At 35.5% G+C, this 25,595-nt stretch overlaps 1 non-coding gene across 1 annotated transcript; it reads right to left on the reverse strand.

Moving 5' to 3' along the window:
* Positions 1–24,684: 24,684 nt before the first annotated feature.
* Positions 24,685–24,791, reverse strand: LOC112933401 (U6 spliceosomal RNA). The gene has a single exon (XR_003237660.1). It is a non-coding gene; the product is annotated as a U6 spliceosomal RNA (small nuclear RNA).
* Between the last annotated feature and the right edge of the window lie 804 nt (positions 24,792–25,595).

A 25,595-nucleotide genomic window follows, 5' to 3' on the forward strand; every position in this document is an offset into this window, starting at 1 on the left:
AAGGAAAGATATACCATGTCATCAGAACGCAATAAAGAGAGAGTTGTTAATATTAGATAAAATAAATTTTAACACGAAAATTTCCAGGAGACAAAGGAAGATATATTATAATGATAGAGGATCAATCAATCAGGAAGACATGCTAATAAATGTATATACACCTAACAATGGAGCCTCAAAGTATTTGAAGTAAAAGCTGACAGAATGAAAAAGTAGACAATTTAACAATAATATTTAGAGATTTTAACAACCTACTTACAATGATGAAAAAAATAGACAAGATCGATAAGGAAATAAAAGGTCTTAAAGCACTATAAATCAACTAGACCTAAAGACATCTATGAAATAATCCAAAAACAGCAGAATATACACTTTTCTCCTATGCACTTGGAACAATATTCAAGTATATGACATAAACACACCAAGTAACCGTAAACAAGCCATAAAAGCAAACCAAAATGAGTTATAAAAGACTGAAATAATACAAAGTATTTTCTCTGAAAACAATCCAATAAAATTAGAAATTAATAAAAAGAAGAAAATTAGGGAAATTTTCAGGTATGTGGAAATTAATATACTCCAAAATAACTAATAGGCCAAAGAATAAATCATAAAGAAATTTAGAAAATTTGAGATAAGGGAAAGGGATATAAAACATACTAAAATGTACTAGAGGAAACTAGCAGTGCATAATGGGAAATTTAGTGCTATAAATGTATTTATTAAAAAAGAGATATTTCAAATCATTAAGCTATCCGTTCAGTTTAAGAAACCAGAACAAAGAAGAGCTAATTAAACTCAAAGCAAGTATAAGGCAGGAAGTAATAAAGATTAGAGAGCAGAATGACAAAAGACAAACCAACAAAACTAAAAGTTGGTTATTTGAAAGGATTAAAAATTAAAACAAATAGCTAAACAGGGCAATGAGAAAGAGAATCAAACTGGAAAAAAAGGGGGGGGGGACACCACTACCAATTTTTTGAATTAAAAATGATTATAAAGAATCTATGGATAATTGTATGCCAGCAAACTTTATAATGCACACAAAAAAGGAAAGATTCCTAAAAAGATACAAACAAAATGAATTCAAGAAGTAGAACATATGAATAGACCTATAGAAAGTAAATAGATTGGGTTAATCATTTTCAATCTTCCTAAAAAGAATAGCCTAGGTCCAAATAACTTCAATAGAGTAATTAATACCAATCATTCACAAACTCTCCAAATTAACAAAAGAAAAAGGAACACTCTAACTCATTCTATGAGGCCAGTATTATGCTAATATCACAAGAAAAGGAAACCTTAGACCAATATCTGTTGTGAATACAGATGTAAAAAAAGTCAATAAAATGCTAAAAAAAACTAAAGTAAGCAACCTATATAAGAATAATGTTTCATCATAGCCAAGTACAAATTATCCCAGTACAAGGTGGGTTCAACATTCAAAAAAATTAGTCAAGGCAATACATCTTATTAATAAAATAAAAGGTAAATGAATAAATGATCATTTCAGTAGATGCAAAGTGGCATTTGACAAAATGCAACACATTTTCATGTTAAAATACTCAATAAAATAGAAATAGAAGGGGACGCCCTTAATCTCATAAAAAGAACCTACCAAAATTCCGTAATTTTATCCTTAATGATGAAAAGTTGGATATTTTCCCACAGATAACAGAAAGAGGGCAAAAATACCCATTATCACCATTTCCATTACACCATTTCCAGGAGGTTTTAGCCATGGAAATTGGCCAGTAATAAAAGGAATTAAGATTGCAAGGGTAAATTAAAATGATCACTTTTGCAAATGATATTGCATAGAGAAAGTCCTAAAGAATCCACACACACTCAAAAACTATTAGAACTAATAAATTAGTCCATTATTATTTGCAGGATAGAAGTTCAATATGCAAATTTCAACATTTTTACATTAAAAATCCAAAAATGAAATTAGGAAAAAACATATATAATAATGCACATTTACAGAAATTTTTTTTCTAAAATTAATATGGAAATACAAGGGACCCAGAATAGTCAAAAGACATAAAAAATAAAAGGAGTACTCATGCTTCCCAACTTCAAAGGATATTACAAAACTATAGTAATCAAAACCATTATTAGGGACGCCTGGAGGGCTCAGCGGTTGAGCATCTGCCTTCAGGTCAGGGCGTGACCCTGGAGTCCCAGGATCTAATCCCACACCGGGCTCCCCGTGGGGAGCCTGCTTCTCCCTCTGCCTGTGTTTCTGCCTCTCTCTCTGTGTCTCATGAATGAATAAATAAAATCTTAAAAAAAAAAAAAAGACAATTTGGTGTGGTAAAATAGTCTTCAATAAATGGTGTTACAATAACTAGATCCATATGCCAAAATATCAATTCAGACCCCTACTTCACACAATAAACACAAATTTTGATATTAATTCAAAATGGAAGAGACTTAAATGTAAGAATGAAAACAATATAACTATTAGAAGAAATCATAGGAGTAAGATTTATGACCTTGAATTGAGCAAAGCTCTCCTAGATAAAACATCAAAAGCACAAGAAACAACAACAGAAACAGATAAACTGGACTTCACCAAAATTTAAAGCTGTTATGATTCAAAGACACTCAAGAAAGTGCAAGACAACACACAATAAAAGGAAACTTTTATAAATCACATGTCTGACAAGGAATTGTATACATAAAACACAAAAAATTCTTATAACTCTATGTTGAAAAAAGGAACTGAAATAGAAAAATGACTTGAAAAGATACTTCTCCAAAGAAAATATACAATGTTTAATACATACATGCAAAATGATCAACACTATTAGCCATCAGGGAAATGCAAAAAAAAAAAAAAAAAAAAAAAAAAAAACCACAATGAGAGACCACTTCACACACACTAGAATGGCTAAACTCAGTAAGAGACAATAACAAATGCAGAGAATTTAAAACCTCTTAAATTTTGGTGGAATTATATAATAATGCATCCACTTTGAAAAAACAGTTTAGCAGTTCCTCAAAATGTTAAACACAGAATTAGTTACCATATGATCCAGAAATTTCACTTCTAAATATATACTGAAGACAACGAAACCATATGTTTGCATGAAAACTTGTATATGAACATTCATAGTAGCATTACCCATAATAACCAAAGTTAAAAACAATCAAAATGCCTTCATCTGATGAATGGATAAATAAAATATGGTATATCCATACAACGGAATGTTATTTAGCAATAAAAATGAAGAACTGTGCATGCTACAACAAGGATAAATCTCGACAACATTATGCCAAGTGGAAGAAGCAAGTCACATAAAACCACATATTATTCCATTTATACTGAATGTTCAGAATGAACAATCCATAGAGACAAGAAGTCCCCTGGTGTGTTTAGGTGGAAAGAGAAAAGAGGGTGACTGCTAATGGGCACAGAGTTTTTTGGGTGGTAGTAAAAAATGTTCTAAAATTTGGTAATGGTGATAGTTATACAACTCTGTTAATATATTAAAATATATTGAAAGTGTAAATTTTAGGAGTGCCTCGCTGGCTTAGTTGGTGGAGCATGTGCCTCCTGATTTCAGGGTTGTGGATTTGAGCCCCATGTTTGGGTTTAGAGTTTACTTAAAAATAAAATCTTAAAAATAATAATATAAAATAAATAAAATAAAATAAAATATAAAATAAAATAAAATAATAAAATAAAATAAATAAAACAAAATAATAAATAAAATAAAATAAAATAAAATAAAATATAAAATAAAATAAATAAAATCTTTTTAAAAAACCTGTAAATTTTATCAGATGTGAATTATACCTCAATAAAGCTGTTATTAAGCTTCCCTTCTTCCCCCCGCCCCCACCTTGAGATACCACTAATTCAAAGCTAGAATGGCCATATTTAAAAATAACCCAAACAATAGCAGTTTGGGGGAATTTATGGAGAAACTGGAATCCTCAAATACTGATGTAGGAATGTAAAAGTTTTAGCCACTTTGAAAACAATTTGGTAGGTGCAGTTCTTTAGTATGTAAACTTGATCATAAAAGACTGCAATTCCCCTCCTAGATTTCTAACCCTGGGGTCATGAGTATATATCCACACAAAGCCCTGTGGGAATGTGAAGCAGGAGGGCTAGGTTCTCATCTCACAGAGTTGAAGAATGAATCAAAAGAGAGTAAAGGGATAAAAGTTTATGATGCAAGGACACAGAGAAAGCTCTCCAGAGTGAGGGGGGGCCCCCACAGGGTTGCCCACGTGGGCCTCCAGGGACAGTCTTTTATTTAGAGCTGCCCAGGGAGCCTGTGGCCTTATCATTCTTGTGATGTCTTGGTTTGAGTGAGGACTGGTGAGAACATCTTTAATAGCTTCTTTTTTTGGGTCTGGTTATTCTTTGTTGGTAGCAACTATCATAAGAAAAAATAAAATCTTCCCACCCATACCTAGCTAGGGCAGGGTGGTCTGGTTTGTTCCCTTATCTCTGGTTTCCTTACATCTCAGCATTTTTGGCATTTTTGGGTTTTTGTTTTGTGAGCCTGATTCCATGGCTCACACAGTGTGATGTTACAAGAACAAAAACTCAGGAAACAGTCAAGTGGCTGTCAACCATGAGTGGATAAATGAAAGGTTGCATAGCTATGCAAAGCATACTATTTAGCAATAAAAAGGAACAAACTATAGCTACATGGTCTAACTTGGATAAACCTCAAAAACCAGACACAAAAGACTTATTACATTTATATGGAATTTCCTGGAAAGACAAACCTATAGAGACAGAAAGAGATTACTAGTTGCCTGGAGCCAAAGGTGTGAAAATAGACACAAGGGATAAAAATGTTCTAAATGTTCTAAAACTAGATAATGGTTTTGGTTACATAGCTTCATAAATGCACTAAAGATACTGACATATGTTTATGATATGTAAATTACACTTCGATAAAGCTTTAAAAAGAGCAAATTGTTCATACCATTTTTATCTCTTTAAAATTAGGCACCTCGTGCACATTATCTCCAGTCTCCTATAATTTCTTCGTCTATTGCAAAATTGCTGCTTCTAGCTCCATGTCAGGTACACAGAAAAGGCTACTGATGTATGAGATTTTTGTTATAATGTATGGGACAATTAAAAATCACAAAAGTAGCCTCTAGTTCTCATGGAACTATAATTAAGAATCTGACCTCCTACAAAGCATCAAAAAAAAAAAAAAAAAAAAAGAAAGAAAGAAAAAAGTTAACTGGTGCTTTTGTATAATGTACTGCTCAAGACTGTGATTTAGATGAATAAATGCTGTTCTTTGTAACTGGGGTTATTCGAAAACTTCTGAAACAGCCCTGAGTTTGTAAAATTATGCTTAAGTTGAAGATAGTTTGTCACACGAATGTTATTACTCATATAAACCACAGAGGATTGTTGAAGTCAGATGGGGAAAACATTCCCTTTTCAACATTTTCACAGAGCATACGAAAATGAATCAGAAAGATCAATCCTGATCTATTTTTCAAGTGTGTTCCCTATTCTTGTCCTTGAAAGGAGGAGAGGCTAACTAATCAGGACTTTGGTGACAGCCTAACATCTATTAGGACTTATTTTCCTGGTTTGGCATCACTGCGTCAACATAGCTAACCCAGTTCAAGACTCAACATTCGTTTAAATCTGTTGCCAAAAGGAATCACCGTATTTCCCCATTTCACTATTTAATACTACTGTTTAATATGAATTTGGTTTTCTTTTTCAATGTTCCTCTGCCTATTTGGGGTCTTTTCTGTTTCAATGCAAACTTTAGGATTATTTGTCCCAGCTCTAGGAAAAATGTTGATGCTATTTTGATAAGGATTGCATTGCATGTGCAGATTGCTCTGGGTAGCATAGACATTTAACATTTATTCTTACAACCTGTAAGCATGGAATGTTTTTCCATTTCTTTGTGTCTTCCTCAATTTCTTTCATGTGTTTTTTAGTTTTTGGAGTACAGATCCTTTACCTCTTTAGATAGGTTTATCCTAGGTATCTTATGGTTTTTGGTACAACCATAGAAAGGAATTGACTCTTAAATTTCTCTTTCTTCTGTCTCATTGTTAGTGTATAAAAATGCAATTGGTTTCTGTGCATTGATTTTAAATTTTTTTTTAAATTTTTATTTATTTATGATAGTCACAGAGAGAGAGAGAGAGGCAGAGACACAGGCAGAGGGAGAAGCAGGCTCCATGCACCGGGAGCCAGATGTGGGATTCGATCCCGGGTCTCCAGGATCACGCCCTGGGCCAAAGGCAGGCGCTAAACCGCTGCGCCACCCAGGGATCCCCTGTGCATTGATTTTATATCCTGCCACACTGCTGAATTGCTGAATGAGTTCTAGCAATCTTGGGGTGGAGTCTTCTGGGTATTCCACATAAAGTATTAAGTCATCTGTGAAGAGTGAGAGTTTGACTTCTTTGCCAATATGATTGCCTTTTACTTCTTTTTGTTGTCTAACTGCTGATGCTGGGACTTCTAGTAGTATGTAGAACAGCAGTGGTGAGAGAGGACAACCCTGTCATGTTCCTGACTTTAGGAGAAAAGCTCTGTTTTTCCCCCACTGAGAATGAACTTTGCTGTGGGCTTTTTGTAGACGGCTTTAATGATATTGAGGTGTGTTCCCTCTATCCCTGTACTGTGGAGAGTTTCAATCCAGAATGAATGCTGTGTTTTGTCAAATGCTTCTCTGCATCTCAACTGAGAGAATCATATAGTTCTTGTCCTTTATTTTATTAATGTGATATATCATGCTGATTGAATGCAAATGTGGAACCAGCCTTGTAGCCCAGGAATAAATCCCACTTGATTGTAGTGAATAACCCTTTAATGTACTGTTGGATCTTACTGGCCAGTATCTTGGTGAGAAGTTTGGCATCCAGACTTCAAGCTGTATTACAAAGCTGTGATCATCAAGACAACATGGTACGGGCACAGAGACAGACACATAAGTCAATGAACAGAATAGAGAACCCAGAAATGGACCCTCAACTCTATGGTCAACTAATCTTTGACAAAGCAGGAAGAATTTCTAATGGAAAAAGACAGTCTTTTCACTAAATGTTTCTCAGAAGATTGGACAGCCACATGTAGAAGAATGGAACTGCACCATTTTCTAACAACATGCACAAAGATAGACTCAAAATGGATGAACAACCTAAATGTGAGACAGGAATCCATCAAAATCCTAGAGGAGAACACAGGCAGCAACCTCTTTGACACTGGCCATAGCAACTTCTTGATAGACACATCTCCAAAGTCAAGGGAAACAAAGGCAAAAAAGAACTATTGTGACTTCATCAAGATGAAAAGCTTCTGCACAACAAAGGAAACAGTCAACAGAGCCAAAAGACAACTGACAGAATGGGAGAAGATATTTGCAAATGACGTATCAGTTAAAGGGTTAGTACCAGCTTGCCTTCCCACCAACAGTGTAAGAGGGTTCCCCTTTCTCTGCATCCTTGACAAAATGTGTTGTTTCCTGTCTTGTTAATTTTCACCATTCTGACTGGTACAAATGTTGGTGGGAATGCAGGCTGGTACAGCCACTCTGGGAAATGATATGGAGGTTCCTCAAGAAGTTAAAAATAGAGTTACCCTACAACCCAGCAATTGCACCACTGTGTATTTACCCCAAAGATGCAAATTTAGTGATCCAATGGGACACTTGCACCCCAAAGTTTATAGCAACAATGTCCATAATAGCCAAACTGTGGAAAGTGTCCAGATGTCCATTGACAGATGCATGGATAAAGAAGATCTAGGATACATACACACACACACACACACACACACACACACACACACACACAAAGGAATATTACTCAGCCATCAGAAAGGGTGAATACCTACCATTTACATCAACATGGATGGAACTGGAGGATATTATGCTGAGTGAAATAGGTTACTCAGAGACAGAAAATTACCATATGGTTTCACGCATATGTGGAATATAAGTGATAACACAGAGTATCATAGGGCAAGTGAGGGAAAACTGGATGGGAAGTCATCAGAGAGGGAGAAAAATCATGAGAGTCTCTTAACTATAGGAAACAAACTGAGAGTTCTGGAGGGGTGGGGGGTCAGGGGATGAGGTAAATGAGTGATGGGTATAAAGGAGGACACGTGACATGATGAGCACTGGGTGTTATACGCAATTGATAAATTACTAAACACTACACCTGAGATTAAGTATGTACTGTATGTTGACTAATTGAATTCAAATTTAAAAAAAAGATTAATTTGGGTGAGTGCAGGAGACTTTGCCATATATCTGTCATCAATATATTACCTCTCAACTCTAAATATGTAAACATAAATGCATATGCTTTCCCATAATTTGCAGAACTACTTTAAGCACAACGTTAAACTTTCTCAGTAGAGGGCACTAGAGGGACATTGCAAAAGAAAGGGCAATCCTTAGGTTTCTAGCTGCTGCTTGTGGAGTCAGTGGTGTGGAGATAAGTACCAGGTGGAGTTCCGCCCAAACCTTGTGGCCAGGGAGCATGATCCCTTGGTGACACTGCAGTCCAAAGTGGCCTGGTAACCACTTCCATGTGGTCCTCTTGACACAGAAACCAATGCCCCACAGGTCTCCTACACACACTGGCACCCTGACTCCTCCTCATGTTCCTGAACTGCTTGCCTATAAGTCCAGAGGTTTCTCTCCAGCCATCCACCCCTTCTTGCTGCCTACACCACCACCAGCTTCGGAACTGTGCCTCTCCTGGTCTTTGGAGGGTTGCTTCCTTCCTGCTCAATAAATTGAGACCAGCTCTGGCCGAAGCAAATCAATAAATTGTATCTGATATGCAGTGGGCAGAACTCACTTCCTTCAATAAAATTTAGATCCCAGATTTCTGGAATCAGGGGTTCCCTTTCAGGTCTGTCCATTCCTGGGTATTCCCCTTCAGCTCTAAGGTATCAAATACAATTTCCTCATACCAAGTGTCTCCTGCTTAGCTATGTATGTGGTTTCCGCATCTTGATTTGGCCCAGACTGATAGGTTATCTAACATTTAACACAGCTTAAGTAGTATAGCTGATTGTGTAATTTGGGATTTTTTCTTCTTTTCTCTGCTTCTGAGACTAGCATCATTCATCACTTTTCGAATGTTCAAATATGAGAATACTTAAATTACTGCTTAAGTGAAAGAAGAAATTCTGCAGAAGGATGTAGAAGAAAATGATGAATGGTTATCTGGTTGTAGTATAGAGGGATAGTTTTCACTGAACAATTTAGTTTGGGCACTCAGATATATTTCACACAAAATTTTCCATGTTAACTATTTTCTAGTATACAATTCTACAGCATTTAAGTACATTTACAATGCTGTGTAACCATCACTTCTATGTATTTCTGGAAATTTTTCATCATCCCAAACAGAAGTTCTATATTCATTAAGCAATAACTCCCCATTTCCCCTGACTCTCAGTCTCTGGTAACTCCTACCCTATTTTCCATCTCTATGATTTTGCCTACTACTCTAGATACCCAATATAAATAGCATCAGACAATATTTGTGCTTTTGTGTCTGGTCTATTTCATTTATCATGTTTTCTAGGTTTTCCCTACTGTAATACATATCAGTGCTTCATCTCATTTGAGGGCTGAATATATATATATATATATATATATATATATATATATGTATATATACACACACATATATATTGCATCTATGTACCACGTTTTTTAAAATCTACTTATTATCAATGGACATTTGGGTAATTCCCATCTTTTGGCTGTTTTGAAAAACACGCTGCTAAGAACACACGTGTGCAAGTTTGCATTTTTCCCCAATTCTTTGGACTATATAAGTAACTAGGAGGAGAAATGTTTTATAATACTGTAATTTTGTGTATATTTTTGAGAAGTGGGCAAACTGTTTTCCACAATGGCTATACTATTTTTCAGCCCCACCAGCAATGTATGAGAGTCCCATTTCTCCACATCTTCAGCACTCTTATTTTCCAGTTTCATTATTTAATAGCTATCCTAATAGGTGTAAAGTAGTATCAATATGATTTTGATTTGCATTTCCCTTACTAATAATGTCACTGATATTTTTATAGGGACTGCATTGTAGTTGTAGATTATTTTGGATAATATTGAAATCCTAATATTATTAAGTCTCCCAATTCATGAAAATGGGATGTCTTTCCATTTAATCAGGGTATTTAAAATTTCTATTAGTAATATCTTGGTTTTCAATATATAATCCTCTTACCTCCTTAGCAAAACCCCAAGATGAGGAAACCAAATAAGGTGTTTATACTCCCTGAGGGAATTTCCAGACTAAACAAAATGCACGACCTTAAATTCTTGGAGGACAAGGTCCTTAGGCCCACCGTGGCACCAACCACCAGGAATATGGGCTTCTATTGCCACAGAAAATGAAGGAATGGGTTATGGTAGCCGTTTATGAAACCACTCTCTTACCAAAGGATAGCAGTCTTCCCTTCATTAAGAACTTCCATGATTATTGTGTCCAACCAGATTCTAGATTCCAAAGGAGTTGATTTCAATTGATCTTTCCAGCTAAATGGTTGGTTCAGTAGGTGAAGACCAACATTTAGAGCTTCCAGGTTTTTTTGTTTTGTTTTGTTTTTGTCTTATCTGTTGGCATTTTTTTTAACACTTCCAATTGGTTAAAACCTAGAGTGAAGGGCTTTTGAGTAAGTGCAGTCATTTTTTTTCCCCATAAAATTAATCTCATTAAGGAATGCAGCCTGTTATTTGAACCACGAAATCAGATAAGTCAATGTAATTAAGAACTTCAGTTTGGCTGTGCACAGCACAACTCTAGAAGGTGCTCTTTATGTCATAGTCATTGAGACAATCTTGGATATTTATCAAATAATTTTTTTGGCAGATAGCTACAAAATATCTTTAGGAATAACTATTTTCCTTTCTTTAATGTGTGTGAAATAATCAAGATGCTGCCCCATGGAAAAAGGTTTTGTCTAATGATTTATTACTTAGTGATAGACAATGGCTGGACATCTTTCCCAAATTGTGTTTTTTCTCCTGTGAGCAATTGCATCCCAGGCTAAGTACTGAAAAATGTTAGTAAAAGTTGCCTGTAGTCCAAAGATTTATAAGATCCACCTACCACCTATGTGTCTAGGATTTCAACCAAAGTATGATCAATTTTATCACTGAACTCTAAGAGACAGTGAGAGAAGAGACCATCTTTAAAGAATACACAGCATTTCAGGTATTTGGAGAAGAAGTAAATCTCTAGGGCTTCATTAGAAAAACAAAGGTAAGGAGGTTATTGAAAAGACATGAGTCTGAATGACTGTGAGAATCAAGTCTGTTCTATGATTCAAAAAGAAATATGCATTTGAAGATTTTTGAATTTTTTTCTTGAACTCAAGATGAAAACAGTAGTGAAAAGGGGAAGTGGAAATTAAGTAAACAAACTGATCATGTTAGAAAAGGAAAGGTAAATTTCTCAAAGACTGGCTTTGACAAATATAAAAGGGAAAAGAGCACATCCTTCATGTCTCTTTTGATGGGTCTTGTGAAGACAGAAATCTTTTTTTTTTTTTCCTTCAAATTGGTAAATGAAGATGACTGGAGCTAAAAGAGATTAACAAAAATGAAGAAAGGATGAATCTCAAAGCGTCAGTGGGAATGTATTGCAACAAAATTATTTAGAGGTATCCCTTTAACATATTAGAGAGGAAAACAATAAACAATTTTAGGAAACAATGCTTATGCAATTGGAAAACCATACTGTGTAAACATAAATGGGAATGGAAACCTTGTATGATCTGGGTACAAGCATTACTTTAAAAACAGGCTGATGTGGCACCTTTAAGATGTTATGAAATCATACCCATAAATATATATAATTAAGTTTCTAAATGAAACCATAGAGAAGATTCTACATGCAAAGTAAACCACAAATTGAAAAAGTTGAATGTACATTTGGAAATGTGAGAGAGCAGAACTGCCCAACACAGACAGGTGATGATTAAAAGAATTTGTCTTAAAATGGATGATTTGGATAGATGAAGACATTATTATATTCATAAATAATTGTTACTGAAGATTGAACAAGGGCATGTTTGGAGAATTATTTTAGGAAAGAAAAGGGATTGATATACTGGATACTTGTAAACATGTGATGTGGGAGAGAGGTGAATAAGACTATGTTGAGAAGTTAAAATTATCTTTCTTTCTTCCTTTCTATCCATCTATCTATCCATCCATCTATCTATCAAGAGCAAAATAGAGTCTCTCATGTCAAGCAGTGGCCTGCCAAGCAACAGTACAAAGGTACAAAGCTACGAGATATGCCTACAGCAGCATCAGCTGACTCCCCAGAACTCATAACAAGCAGAACCAGAGGAGGTCTGCAGGGGCCCGAGACCAATTAAATACCTTTTAAAAAGGGGAGGATTTTTGCAACAAACTGTCAGACTCCTGCGACATGACCCCTCTACGTCTAACCACTTAAAAAAGACAATTGCGGAGGAATGCTCTTCCAGATTGATCTCCTAACAAAACTGTGATCCTTCACCGCTTGAACAGAAGCAGTAGGTGCCACGGGCTGCCCCAGAATGGACCAAGGCCTTATCTCAACTGTGCACCCACAGATGGACTCTGAGCTTGGTTCATTAATTTTCTGCACCCTTCTGTTATCTTGTTTCTAGTGTGGTTTGTCTTCTGTCCTGCTCTATGTGCTGTGTAAGAGGCCAAGTTTAATCACATGATGAAATGTCATTGAGTGTGGAATCCTGAACCTGCTTTAAAATTGTGATTGATTTTGTTTTATGACTAAGGCTGACACTGTGGAAAGATACAACTTATGTGTGCACCTTCATAGCATGCTCATGACTCTATCTATCTATCTATCTATCTATCATCTACCTATCTAATCTATCTATGCAACTCAGTATACGTGAGAGGAGAAAAAGAACTGAGAACAGATTGGGGAAAAATACTATGAATACATCTCATAGATCAGAGAAAAAAAATTTTTTTGAATAAATGGACATTTCTGTTGTCATATTCCAAGTGTCAGAAAATTAAAAAGTTGGAGAGACTAGATTTTGAAGAATGCCACTTAAAGTAGGGTACTTTGATCCCCCTTGGGTCCCTGAATATACATGAAACCATCAATAGTTGCTTCAGTTCAGGAATCTTTGGAATGTCCTTACACCGCTGAATTAAACACAGAGGCAAGGGCAAAACTATCACAAAGTTAGGTTTAAAAAATATATGGAATTTACAGTCAGAGGCAGCAGCAGCCACCATGCTACAAAATTAAATGCTTTGGCATATATCTAAGAGTAGAAAAATGTAGATGGAATAACAATAAAATGACATTTTAAAGGAGAAAAATTAAGCAAATGAATTATGCTTGAGCAAATGTCTTTGCAGATACATTTTTCCTGTTCAAATAAAAGGACACAAGCTATGTCAGACAAGGGTTTCTACTCAACTCAGGATCATATTACTAAAAAAAAAAGAATTTTTTTTACAGTTTTAAAAAAGAATACTGATATAAAAATGTGCTGAAATATTCTGAGTGTATTAATTGAGGAAAGAATAGAATTTTAGCAATGCCTATTTAACAGGGATGATAGAATTTTTCTTTGAAAAAGTAGTCTCAGATCCTAATGACTCATACAAGAATCCGTATGCCTACAGAATGCAAAAACATGTTTCAAATGCTATCGTCTCAGAACATCTATGCCCAGAGGATACTGTTCGTTAGCATCGGGCACTGGAGTACACGCTTTCATCTCTTAATGGGGGAATTCCTGGTAGAAAATTCCAGAATATTCCAAACACTTGACACAACTGACCTTGTGAATCTTCTGACATTCTTCTTAAAACCAGTTAGAATTTGCTTGCATCATAACATGACTAGTTCCTATAAACATAATTTACTATGAAAACTTCAGAGGCTGCAGATTAGCTCATCTTTCCAGAATGTCATTTTTTTGGTCCTGAAGCTATAGCCATTTGACCAGAAGAAAATAAAGAACTAGAGAAGCCTAGGTGAGAGTCAATTCAGTGTTGGATGTGGCTCACTGAAATAGGCTAAAGGTGCAATTGGTTCTATAAATACATACATAAATATACATACACATATATGTAAATTCATATATATACTCACATAAGCAAGCAAATAAATGTCTTATGAATACGCTGATATCAGTGGACCAGAACAGATTAAGAAACTGAAGAAAAAATTATAAAGATTGTTTGTTTTAAACTTCAGTTTTTAAGAGGGAGAAGGGATATTTCCTACTTAAATTATTTCTACAACGTTATTTGGAGAAATTCATATCCCTCGACTTTGAGAATTATTTTATTACTTATGTCATATTTACAATATTATTATGCTATCATTTAGGTTATATAATCACTACTGGTTATTTTGAAATTCTTGTTTAAATTCAATTTAATTAATATAGAGTGTATTATTAGTTTCAGAGGTAGAGTTCAGTGATTCATCAGTTGCATATAAAACCCACTGCTCATCACATCACGTGCCCACCTTAATGCCTATCACCCAGTTACCCCATTCCTCCCAACCACCTCACCTCCGGCAACTCTCAGTTTGTTTCCTAGAGTTACAAGACTCTTACGGTTTATCTCCCTCTTTGTTTTCATCTTTTATTTCCTTCCCTTCCCCTATGCTCAAGGAAGGAAGGTAAAGAAGACTGGAATCTTCTTTAGCCATTCATCTGTTGATGGACATCTGGGATCTTTCAATAATTGAGTTACTATGGACTTTGCTGCTATAAACATTGGGGTGCATGTGCCCCTTCGAATCACTGCGTTTGTATCCTTTGGATAAATACCTAGTAGTGCAATTGCTCAGCCATAGGGTAATTCTATTTTTCAGAACCTTTTGAGGAATCTCCATACTGTTTTCCAGAGTGGCTGCACAGGTTTGCATTCCCACCAACAGTGTCAGAGGGTTCCCTTTTCTCCACATCCTTGCCAACACCTGTTGTTTCCTGCGTTGTTAACTTTAGCTATTCTGACTGGTGCGAGAGGTGGTACCTCATTGTGGTTTTGATTTATATTTCCCTGGTGCTGAGCGATGTTGGTCATTTTTTACTACTGGTGAGTTACTGAGTAACATGGCTGCTATTATGTGAGATGAGAGACAGAGGCAAGATAAAATTGTCGTCTATAACTCAGTTTAGCTTTCTGGAGACAAAGGTTGAGCAATTCTACAGGGGTTCTGAGATAAATAAGAAGTTGTGGTAGATTTAGGGAGAGTAGTCCCACAAAGGTGGGGCAGGACTCTTGGTAGGTTATTTACCTCCCTTGAGTGGGGACAGGTCCAGCTCCAGGTTCACCTCGGGTTTGGTTATTAAGCCCAGTGTACTAAAAATAATGAGCTGGGTGAAAGAGTTCAGAAGAAGTCTCATTCACCTTACCAATCATTTCCTTAGCAAGTATTCACCCCCTTACCCCAATCTGGAGGGGTATGGGATTAAAGAGTATTTGACTGGGGCACCTGGATGGCACAGTCAGGTATACCCCTGACTCTTGATTTTAGCTCAGGCCCTGGTCTCAGGGTCATGAGGTTAAGCCAGGCATGGAGCTCCTCACTGGACTTAGAGCCTGCTTCAGATTCTCTCTATCCCTCCCCCTCTGCTCATCTCCTGCCTCACATGCTCACTTCACTTTCTTTCTCAAAAAAAAAAAGGGGTGGTGGTGGTGGTGGTGGTCAGATTTGAATAAAAATGTCTATCTATTTTCAATTCATGTAATAACACATGAAGTAAGGCATATCCCACCTCAGTGGTGATATCAATGAGAGTACAAATCCACTGAGCCACACGTAGTATCTGTTTTTTTGCAAAATCAGACAATCATGATCTAACTCTGATTTCTTTTTCTTTCTTCTTTTCTTTTCTTAAACCCTTACTCCTAAAGCAGAGTTTTCTCCCAATCAATTTTAGTTTTCTTTGTGGTAAGAATCCCTCTGAATACTCCCTTCTCCAGAGCTACTATGAAGAAGGATAACCATTCTCAAATGTTTTAGCTGTAACTAGGTAAATTCAAATCAAGAGACAGGAGGCTTACTTGCATTTTCCAAGCTTAAATTATTCAGTAACACACACACACACACACACACACACACACACACCTTTTATCTAAATCCATTAGTGAATTCTCATTAGTTCAGATGAAGAAAATAGAGAATCTTTGACACCATCAAACCATCAGGTGTTGGCTACATTAAAAACAAAAATGTATTCAAATGTGTTCTACTAAATTTAATACACTGGGTGTTATACTATATGTTGGCAAATTGAACTCCAATTAAAAAAATAAAATAAAACAATGGTGAATAATAACAACAAATAAAAATATATATTCGTAAAAAATAAATCTAATACAATTCATGCAAAATTATTAAAGTAAAAATTACTCAAAGTATTAATTTTTTGACATCCATAAATTAAAATCCCATTGTTAAATAAATTCTCAAAAAATAATATATGTTGTAAGGAAATAGCATATCCAATAGCATTCTTACAATGAAGATATATAATGTGCATCAAATTTGAGGATTAATAGTGAGACAGAATCTCCACACAATCCACGGACTCCACTGTAGCACATTTTCTCATAAAATTAGAATTCCTTTTTCAACAAATTCTGCTTTTACTTTGCTTCTCCATTAGTCTATGGTTATTACCTACTGATTTCCAGTGGGCTACAATTTAAGCATATAAATCTCTCTCCTAAATGTGAACAGTTTAAAAAATTTATTGTCAAAGTAAGGCAAAAGTCATTTTAGAACAAAATAAATTTCATATAGTCAAGAGAGACTTACTGGTATTTGTGCCACCTTAAAGTAAAAGGGGAAAAATATCTCTAAACAAACCACAGATTTATGTAAAAACTTTAGTAGCACAAAGCCAAGCTTTCTTTCCTAATTGCTATTGCTACTGTGATTCTCTATTCATTTGCATTAATTCCTAAAGCTTTCCAAATAGAAAAAAATATGCAGGATATGCATGTTTACTACCTAAAAATTAAAAAATTAAAATTAAAATACAAACCATTCTCAATTTCACCATCTTGAGCTGTTACCATAATTAACATTTTATATAAATTTGAGATGGGTTTTGTTTTATTTAATTTGTGTTATTTTTATTCAAGTATAATTAACATAGGTGTTATGGATACTTTCAGATATACAATATAATGAGCTGACAATTCTAATTTTTTAGTATATGTGCTACTGAAGCGAGCACTGAGTCGACAATTTTATACATTTCTCAGTGCTCATCAAGATAATTGCCTGCTAATCTCTCCTATTTTATCCATCCCTCCTCCCACCACCCTCTGGCAACCACCAGTTTGTTCTCTGTATTTAAGAGTCTATTTTTTGTTTGTCTCTTTTCTTATTCATTCAATTGTTTGTTTTCTAAGCTCCATGTAGGTGGCCAACAAACACCTGAAAAGATGCTCAACATCACTAATCATCAGGAAAATAAAAATTAAAACCAAAATGAAATGTCACTTTATACCTGTTAGAATAGCTAAAAGCAAAAACATAAGAAATAAGCATTGGTGAGGACGGGGAGTTAAAGTAACCTTCATGTACTGTTAGGAAGAATGCAAATTGGTGCAGCCATTATAGGAAACTGTATGGGTGTTCCTCAAATAATTAAAAATAGAATTACTATAAGATCCAGTAATTCCTTTATTAGGTATTTACCCAAAGAAGATGGAAGCACCAATACCAAAAGATGGGCATATCTCTATGTTTGGTGCAACGTTATTTACAATAGCCAAGATATGGGAGCAACCTGTCCGTCGATAGATGACTAGATAAAGAAGATGTGATACACACACACTGGGATATTACTCAGCGAAAAAAGTGAAATATTCCATTTGTAACAGCATGGATTGACCTACAGAGCATAATACTAAGTGAAAAAGTCAGAGAAAGACACTATGTGATTTTACTCAACTGTGGAGATGGTTTTGTGCTTTGTTTTGTTTTGTTTTGTTTTGGAGTCTTGAGATCTAGGTAAGCCAGCCTCAGACCTGTTGATGTCTGCGGGTTGCTCTGAAGCACTGCCATAATTCTCTTGATCACCTTTGTCTTGATTCCACACACCACATAATACTTGGTTCTAACATTTCATTTCTATTCTGTAATCCACCAGTCCATATTTGAAAGTCAGGCTTCCACAAAAAAAAAAAATAATAATAATAATAATAATAATTCACTAAGAAAATTTTGAGTTCAGAATATCAAAGAATTTGTGCATGCTGCAGAGAGAGATGTTGTGGAACAGGTAGCTAAAGCTACTTTATATCTTAGCGATGCAAACTAATTTAATATCAATATTATGTCAATTACACATTGACACTCTTCCTCCACATTTCCTTTTTTCTGTAGTACTAGTTCCATCTAAAGAGCTTTCTCAGGTTTCTTGACTAGTAGAAATTTCTATATCAGCTATTAAAACTTTTTACATTCATTATTGTGCAGTACATATAAAAACAGGTCTTATTTTATCTTCTTATTTGTAATCTAGGTTTTTTTTTTTTAAGATTTTATTTATTAAGGGGGGGGGAGGGGTAGAGACATAGGCAGAGGGAGAAGCAGGCTCCCTGAGGGGAGCCTGATGAAAAACTAGATTCCAGGGATCCCTGGGTGGCACAGCGGTTTGGTGCCTGCCTTTGGCCCAGGGCATGATCTTGGAGACCCGGGATCGAATCCCACGTCGGGCTCCCGGTGCATGGAGCCTGCTTCTCCCTCTGCCTATGTCTCTGCCTCTCTCTCTCTCTCTGACTATCATAAATAAAAAAATAAAAATTAAAAAAAAGGTTATATTTAAAAAAAAAAAAACTAGATTCCAGGACCCCAGGATCATAATCTGAGCCAAAGGCAGATGCTCAGCCGCCGAGCCACCCAGGTATCCCTAAACCCAGTCTTCAGTATTGGTTTACACTTTCACAGGGTTGTATATAGACCCATTTCTTTCACACATGCCCTTTTTATAAACAAACAAAGGGGGTTATCTGGAATTGACAACCTTTTATAATTCTTTCATATTCAGTAGTATTCATTAATTACAAATACATTGTATGAATGGCATTGAAAAAAATTAAAAGTATCAAAACCACAATGAGATACCACCTCATATCAGTCAGAATGGCTAAAATCAACAACTAGGAAACAACGGGTGTTGGCAAGGACGCAGAGAAAGGGGAACCCTCAAACACTGCTAGTGGGAATGCAAGCTGGTATAGCCACTCTGGAAAACAGTCAGAGGTTCCTCAAAAAGTTAAAAATAGAGTTACCCTAGGATCCAACAATTGCACTAGTAGGTATTTACCCAAAGGATACAAAGAGTGATCTGAAGGGGCATCTTTCCCCGCTGTTTATAGCAGCAATGTCCACAATAACCAAACTATGGAAAAAGCTCAGATGTCTATCCACAGATGAGTGGATAAAGAAGAGGTGATATATATGTACAATGGAATATTATTCAGCCATCAAAAGAATAAAATCTTACCATTAGCAATGAAGTGGATGGAACTCAAGGGTATTATGCTGAGTGAAGTCAATCAGAGAAAGACAATTATCATATGATTTCACTCATGTGGAATTTAAGAAGCAAAACAGAAGATCATAGGAGAATGGAGGGAAAAATAAGAATCAGAAAGGGAGACAAACCATAAGAGACTCTTTAACTGTAGGAAACAAACTGAAGGTTACTAGATGGATGGTGGGTGGGAAGATGGAGAAACTGGGTGATGGGCGTTAAGGAGAGCACAGGATATAATGAGCCCTGGGTGTTATATGCAACTGATGAATCCCTGAACACTACCTCTGAAACTAACAACTACTTAATAATTAATATGCTAATTATGTTAATTATATGTTAATTATATGAGTTGAAATAAATAAATCATAAAACACTTCATGAGGTTTAGTTCTTTCTGCCTTATTCTTTGCCAAAGCCACCATGACTTGGAGAAGAGAATAGTAACTTCTGTGCAATTCCACTTCCTGTGACAAAATCATGCAGTTTGAAGTATGATAATTTTCAAACTCAGCGGATAATGCCCCTCAGCCTAGACAGTCATCACGGTACACAGGCTGAGGAGAGGGTGATCTCTCTTCCTAAAAGGCATGATTAACACAGATAATAATTATACTTTAAAAACTTCAGGCTTTATGGATATAATTTTGCTTGAATTTACTTTTTTTTTTTGGTTCAGAAAATTACAATAATCCATTGTATTCATATATCAGTCAGGAATACCACCAGTTAATTTACTGTCTTTCTTTAATTTTTTCATGTTTTTTTATTTAGATGATAACAAATCATCTTCAAAGTCCTAACTTACTTATTCTTTTAAGGATTTTATCTTTTTATTTGAGAGAGAGAGAGAGAGCACAAACGGGGAGTGGCAGAGAGAGGGAGAAGCAGGCTCCCAGCCAAGTAGGGAGCCTATTGGCAGTTTGATCCCAGGACCCTACTATGATCAGGACTGGAGCCAAAAGCAGACTTTTAACTGACAGCCACCCAGGCGTCCCAGTCCTTATGTATTTTAATGTTGTTCAGCATTGGTGGGTGCCATAAAAAAACAAGTCAAGCATGCTCTATGTTTACATCACAGAATATAAAGCAAAATTTTGATTAAATTAATAGCACTTCCATACAATATTTAGCCACATAGTAAGAATATAAACCCTTAAGTGAAGGTAAATAAGTAAATAAAAACATTTTCTCTCTTGAGTTGCTGAAACAGTATCAGATTGATAGTTTTGGCAAAAAGGTAAGATGAAAAAATACCTCCTGGGGTCAGAATGTCTGAGGTGAACAGAGCAGGTTGACCGTATCAAACTGGTATTTGGAAATTTATTTTTTAATCAAATTGTAATGTGTGATACAAACTTATTTAGTGTTTCAAAATGTATGAATGCAAAGATGTTTTTATAATCACTGATAATAAGTTTATCAGGCAGGATAGATTAGGTCATACCGCAATATCAAACCAATCCTGACATCTCTGTGGTTCAACATGATAAAGATTTAATTCTCATTCACTTTATATATCTACCATCGACCAATTTTGTTCCTTCAGTTTTCACCTTGACTCTAGGACTGAAAGTGGTAATAAGACATTATCTGCGAGATGATTATGACTCAGGTAGAAGGAAAAGAGTCCTGGGGGCTGTTGTGAAGACAAATACCTGAAAGTGATACATACCACCCCTGGGATCCCACATTGAACAGAGATGATCACAAGGCCTCCTTCAACCACAAGGGAACAAGAAAGCTCCACTCAGTCTACTGTCTGAAAGAGGGATAACCAGAATTAATGGGAGATGAGTGGATAATTCATTAGCGTTAAGTAACATTTGTAACCACTGAGATGCTGAGAATGGTTCATAGATGTTTACGAGAGTTGGTTTTGCGCATCTCTTCTCAAATCCTTATTTGGTGATATCACTTTGGAAGTTTGGATGTTTATACCATAGTTACCAGCAAAAACTGCAAATTAGGGCTTCCCCTCCCACTCCTAAGGAGCCAATAGTTAAACATTTACAACGTATCAATGAGTATAACTTTATGAAGACAAAAAATGCCAAAAAGACTAGTGAAAGCAATTATTTTATGCTCATATCATGACAATTTCAAAGATACCTATACCCTGTCCCCTACATTTGTGCAAAGTGCTTATGAATATGAAAATAATCTAACTGAAGAATGCATTAGTCCTTCCTAAGTTATTTCATGAGTTAGGATCCTTAAATAAGCAGATGTCCCTCATCATTGCCTTAGTTAAAAGCAGCCAGTTTCAACTTCCTTACAAAGATACCGCTACCTTGATGAAACTAATTACTAGTAATATTAATGGCACCTATATTGTACAATATTTATTTTAAAATATAAATTGGAAAAAGTAGAAAAATTGAATTGAAAGTTGACTTGAAAACTGATTAGGAAGTTAAAATTGCTGACATTAGCCAAGGAACCCTTGAAGAAGAATAAGTGCTGATAAAAACAATGACATATGAAAAGAAACAGTACCATGCACACATGGTCACTTGATACATGACAGAGATGGTACTAAAAATCATTGATTAAAAAGTAGACTTCTAAATAAAAAGCTCTTAGAATACTCAATTTTCACATATGAAACAAATTAGATTGTGTCCCTACCTTACACCATACATAATAATAATAATCAGTTCCTTATACATCAGAATTCTACAAGTGAAGGGCAAAATTATGAATATTTTAGAGAATAATAAAGAATATCTTCATAATTTCAGAGTAAGAAATGGTTTCTTAAAACAAAATTACTAATTATAAAAGAAAATATTAAAGTATTCATTTTTTTTTTGAAGATTGTATTTATTTCTGAGAGACACACAGAGAGAGGCAGAGACACAGGCAGAGGGAGAACCAGGCTCCATGCAAGGAGCCCAATGTGGGACTTGATCCCAGGACCCCAGGGTCATGCCCTGAGCTGAAGGCAGATGCTCAACCACTGAGCCACCCAGGTTCCCAGGTGTTTTTATTTTCGTTTTCCTTCCATGTGTTCACTAGAGTTTAGCACCTTTTTTTTTTTTTTAAGTTTAGCACTTTTAATCTTCAAGAATTTTTCTTCTGCATTCATACTTTTGGCAACTGGTGCCAGATGTCTAGCTTTCAGTCTTCGACATGCCTTCCTCAATAAACTTAATGAGTTTTAGCTTTTGAATTATTATTATTTTTTTAAAGATTTTATTTATTTATTCTCGAGAGACACAGAGATAGAGAGAGGCAGAGACACGGGCAGAGGGAGAAGCAGGCTCTCTGCAGGGAGCCCGATGTGGGACTCGACTCCAAGACCCTAGGGTCATGCCCTGAGCCGAAGGCAGCCGCTCAACCATTGGGCCACCCAGATGCCCCTGATAAAAGTATTCAATAGTAGTAAAAAATCATTCCTCTATAAAGGCGATGTAGAAAAACACTGAGTGTGAACAAATGTTTGCAACACACATAACCAACAAAAAAAACTGATAAATAAAATATATGGAAAACTCCTACATTTAATTAGAAAAAAGAGAGAGAACCCACTTAAAAGTAGTCAGAAGCCTTAAATGACCACTTTACAAAAGGGGAAATCCAATTAGACAATAAACAAATGAAAAGACATTAACCAGGTTGCAAAAATTCAATTTAAAATTACAAAGTAAATCAATTACACACACATCAAATGGAAAAAAAAATAATAAAATTCTAATTTGGCTACAATAAAGAGCAAGAAGACTCATATGCTATTATAAGTACAAAATGCTATTGCCACTTTGGAAAATGTTTGAAGTCATCTAATAAATCTGCATTCTTACATATCCTACAGTCTATCAATTTCAGTCATAAATTTATAACTTAGGTAAAATTCTTGTACATTTGCACTAGGATATTTGTACAAAAAATACATAACTGCATTATCTTTTTATATTTTATTTATTTAATTGAGCAAGAGAGCTAGCACAAGCAGAGTGGAGGGGCAAAAGGGCAAGCAGGGAGCCCACCACTGGACTCAATCCCAGGGCCGTGAGATCATGAACAGAGCCAAAGTCCGGCACTTAACCAACTGAGCCACCCCGATGTCCCTATAACTGCATTATTTGTCATAGGGGAAGCAGGAGAAAATTCATCTTCATCAATAGCAGAATGGGCAACCATGCTATTTTATAGTATATTTGTAGTATGAAATAGTCTAGTTAGATGGTGCATATCAAAATAATTAAAAAGTACAATATTTGGAGGCAGATTACATAGATTCATATCTGAGCTCCATCAGTAATAAACTCAGATTGATATTATATTTAATAACATATCTAAAGTTAATATGAGAGTGATATCATCACTGTTAAAACAAAATTTGATGAATGACAATTATATAATAGTATAAACAGCTTTAATAGATACAACCGAGCCAAGAAGAAGACAAACACTGTGTGTGTGGTGTAATTCACCTTGCATAAATTTCAGAGACAGGAAAATTATTTAATGGGGATAGATACCAAAATATATAATATAAATATACAAATATATATAATAAATTTAAAACAAAGTAAAAATTAAATGTGATCCAAGTGTCAATATAGTGATTACTTTAAGGAGGGGTAGGTAGATGTGATCATAAAAAAACAGCATCAAGATGGGGCGCCTACGTGGCTCGGTCAGCTGAGAGACTCGCTTAGGTCATGATCTCAGGGTCCTGGGGTAGAACCCTATGTGGAGCCAGACCTGGGGCTCAGCCTCAGGCTCTTCCCTCAGCAGGGGGTCTGCTGGTCCCTCTGCCCTGCCCCCTTCCCTGCTAATGCTCTCTCTCTCAAAGAAATAAATCTTGAAAAAGAAAATAAAGAAAGAAAAGAAAGAAAAGAAAAGAAGGAAAAGAAAAGAAAGAAAAGAAAAGAAAAAAAGAAAAGAAAAAAGAAAAGAAAAAAGAAAAAGCATCAGGTTATTGGAAAGTTTCTAATTTATGAACTGCATGGTAGGTACATGGTTGTGTTTTTATATTATACTTCAGGCTGCTTTTTAAAAAATTTTTTGACAATTTGCTGGGTATTTCTCTCCTAGTTTTTATTTTTATTTTTTAAATTTAAATTCAATTAATTAACATATAATGTATTATTAGTTTCGGAGGTAGAGGTCAGAAAAACATGGAATGCTTCACAAATTTGCATGTCCCTCTTGTGCAGGGGCCACGCTAATCTTCTCTGCATTGTTCCAATTTTAGTACATGTGCTGCCGAAGCGAGCACTCATTTAGATTTTATTCACTATTTTGTGCATATATCTCACAATTAAAAATTGACAAACAGAAATAAATATATAGATAAATTAACTGGAACAAAGGTGATGTTTGTATATAATAGGTATATGTGATGTGATTAGCTGGGTTCAGATAAGGACGGGAAGGGACATCATTTCTGACTTAATTTGTTTTGTAGATGTGGTGAATATAGTTATCATTGCCTTTAGTGAGGGGTTTCAGATTAATAATTTGTTTTCCTTTGATAGTAATGGACTTTCCATAAATCCTTTATTCCATTCAGCCAGGAAAATTCGCACTTAAAGTATGGGTAACAGACAAAGTATGTGCTATGCTGAGAAAAATACCTGAAAATGATGAAGACATCATTTTTAAAAAGACAGCTTGTTATGATGGGAAGTTTGTATGTGTACTAATTATCTAAATGATAATATCTTAAGCTCAATTTATAATTGTGAATGTCTTACATGGTAAAACAATACCCAACTGAGTTGGGAACTGAAATTATTTTGAGCCTGTACTGTGGTCATGAGCCAGGTGAATCGTCTGGCATTCGGAGAGGCTTCACCCAGCACTATTCTCAAATCATTCTAATTATGATTTTCTTACCATCCTTGAGTACATCTGGATGGGACCAGACAGACACATTAAATTTGTCTTTTTGGAGAGCCTGGGTGGCTCAGTCAGCTAAGCAGATGCTTTTTGGCTCAGGTCATCATCTCAGAGTCCTGGGATCAAACCCCTCATTGGGCTTCCGGGCAGTGGGGAGCCTGCTTCTCCTTATCTCTCTCTG

The sequence above is a fragment of the Vulpes vulpes genome, chromosome 2 (assembly GCF_048418805.1).
Source record: "Vulpes vulpes isolate BD-2025 chromosome 2, VulVul3, whole genome shotgun sequence".
NCBI classification, from domain to species: domain Eukaryota; kingdom Metazoa; phylum Chordata; class Mammalia; order Carnivora; family Canidae; genus Vulpes; species Vulpes vulpes.